Here is a 3,220-nt window from a genome sequence, read left to right as displayed (position 1 = left end):
GGCCTGGGCCTGGACTTGGCCTGGGCCTAAGCCCTGGGCCCTGAGATTCCTGGGCCTGGGCTTGAGCCCTCGGCCCTGACCCATTGGGTCTGGGCCTTGGCTTGGGCCCGGGTCTGGGCCCTGGAGTCGGTCTGGGCCCTGGCCTAGGTCTTGGGCACGGCTTGGGCCCTAGACTCGGCCATTGACTCGACCTGGGCCTCGGTCTGCGCCCTGGACTCGGCCTGGGCCTTGGTCTGGGCCTGAGCCTTGGCCTGGGTCTGGGCCTGGGTCTGGGTTTGGACTTGGGCCTGGGCCTGGGCATGGGATGGTCATAGTCATGGTCTCGGCGTCAGTTAGTACGGCGTCAGTTAGTACGGCGTCATTTACCATCTTTTTGTTATCGGAACTTCTGGGCATTATTGTACGTTTGTTGCAATGATTCTATCAGCTTTATGTAGCCGCCCAACTTCCTAACTAGTAAGTTGTTGTCATTACTAGAACTTACAGCCCTCTTGACTGTGTCCATAGCTCACTCCACGCTTACGTCAGTGGAGAGGGTCCTTATATCGAAACCAGCTACCTTCTTACTGAGGTTCATTTTCCTGAAACGTCTGAGTGAACAAACACATTAATTTCACAGTGGGACTGGAAGTGGATAAGCAGTTCCCGTTCCTCGACACCGTGATACACCAAGAGGGAAACGGTTTCAAATTTTTTGTATATAGGAAGCCAGCTAGCAAAGATGACGCCATACATTTCTTATCGCAGCAATATTGGTTGAGGAAGGGCCTAATTAAACAATTTTGAATGTTGTTTTAACTAATATTTAACTTAGTCGCTCACATGAATAGTACCAAAAAAAGAATTGTCTTAAAGTGTTCTTATTGTTAAAAACTACATTATTGTATGAGCATTGTGACGAATGTGAAACTAGTCAGGAATAAAAGGATTTCCCTCAGCCCGTGTTCCCTTTACTTCCTACCCACAACTACGTTAATGTAGTTTTTAACAATAAGAAGGTCTATAAGACAATTGCTCATAAATAATTGTGTCAATAGTAATAAAGGGTGTGTGTACAGTACAAAATACCTTGTAAATCATGTAATCATTTTATGTTGGTCAGACTGCTAAAACACTCAAAACACGAATCAATCGACACAAAAAATATGTTAGAGAGGGAAACCAATCTAGCGGTATATTCAACCATATGAACCATTTTACCACCCATTTGACTGGGATGACGCTAAAGTTATCACATACAACTGCAACATCATAGAAAGAAATTTAATTGAATGCTGTTTGATCAAATCTAGTAAGGGAATAAATGTTAATCTCCATCAAGGTTTGTACAAATTAGATAGTTATATTTGCCATGAAATTTCAAAATTATTTGAATTGTAATATACCAGTTATGAGCAATTGTCCCATACTTGTTGGTTACCAAGACGGTATCAAATGACACGTGTACTTTTTCCACTACTCTCAGAATTCCCTCTTCACCATGTCTATCAGTCATATATTCTGTACCTGGTTTCTTCATTTTATAATTCCTTCTTTGTATTAGCACTGAAGATGTAATTATACGCAAGGACTCTGCTTTGTTATCTTACTTTTCCCAGTGGTTATTTACGCATTTGGGAACACACGTTCCTAGTGTTTTTACTGCAGTATATATATGTATATATATATATATATATATATATATATACATATATATACATATATATTTGCATATATACATATATACATATATATATATATATATGTATATATACGTACATATATATATATATATATATATATATATACATATATCACAACTAACACCACAGTCGGACGAAAGAAAGAGTTGAGTGAACGAAATTATATATTTCGATTGCTAACTGCAATCCTCTTCAGTAGTGCGACTGTGGTGTTAGTTGTGATTTACAAATGTGTTACTACATTTCTCACCAGTGATATATATATATATATATATATATATATATATATATATATATATATATATTTATATTTCTCGCCACCTATTTCGGGCCACCTACAAACAATTTTCCTCAAAACTACGCATGCGCAGCACGAGGCGAGTGACGCAATGACTGCCCTACCCAACCGTTGACATCCCTAACTGTAGCCAACATTACCACCTCACCAGGCACCATGAACTATTCTGGTCCTTCCACAGTGATGGATGTTGTGGCTGACCTCGCCCTAAGTGACGAGGAGGAACAGGCTTCACAGAACTGGCCTTATCTTTCGCACAGGGAACATCAGCAGCCGACAGGAGTGGTGTCCTCGTACCCCCTACATCCGAATTCTACCTCCTCTAAACGCCCTATAGACCTTAGATCTAACGCCAGTAGTACCTCAACATCACCTGTTGCCAAGACTCACAAGACAGACAAAGATACTGTGCAACCTGTAACCTCTGACAGAACTTTGCCCCGTCCCCTTCCCCTTCCGGTACCCACTCCTGCCACCCCTTCACTCCCGTCAGCTGCTCCAGCCTTTGCTCCCAGGGAGGATTATGTCAAGCTGAGTTTCCAAGATAACCCCTCCTGTGAAGTGAAACTCCGTTGGCTTACTGAAGTCACCAAAGCGTTTCATCTCGATCGAGAGTTGGCTGAAGTAAAGATGTCTTCTATCACGTCACGTTATGTCTACGTATCGAGACGTCGCAAGAACATCATAGACAGTGTTACAAGTGGTGATTTTCTTTCCATGCGATGTGTTATTCAGGATTCACTTGAGCGACCCCGTAAGTTCCCTACATACCTCGTTACTCGGTACCCTACTTCAATAGATCCTTCCCTTGCCAAGACTCTACAAGGTGTGCACACTGCTCGACGGTTCCACCAGGACGGGAATCCTATAAACCGTATTGTCATCACCTGGAGTCTCCCTGAACCCCCACCACCTGTTATTGAGTTTCCCTTTCTCCCGTGCCTCCCTCCCTGTGAATTACGCAGACGGACGAGAAGCCTTGGTGCTACAAATGCTGGGGCATAGGCCATATCTCGCGCTATTGCTCTGCTTCGGCCAGATGTGCGTGGTGTGCTGCTAACCACGATACACGCTCCTGCCCGCACAGTGTTCCTCCTGCTTCATCTACTGCTATTGCTGCTGGAGATGCCCCCACCAAATCCCTCGCCTCTGCGACAGCCTGACCCCTCACAGTGGAAGTGTGTTCGGTGCAAAATGCCTGGGGTTAACGTCTGGCACGGCTGTATCAGACGGTCCCGTA

This window comes from Oratosquilla oratoria, chromosome 16 (genome assembly GCF_046742065.1).
Source record: "Oratosquilla oratoria isolate Oo_2021 chromosome 16, ASM4674206v1, whole genome shotgun sequence".
NCBI lineage: Eukaryota > Metazoa > Arthropoda > Malacostraca > Stomatopoda > Squillidae > Oratosquilla > Oratosquilla oratoria.
Note: the sequence above shows the minus strand (reverse complement) of the source record.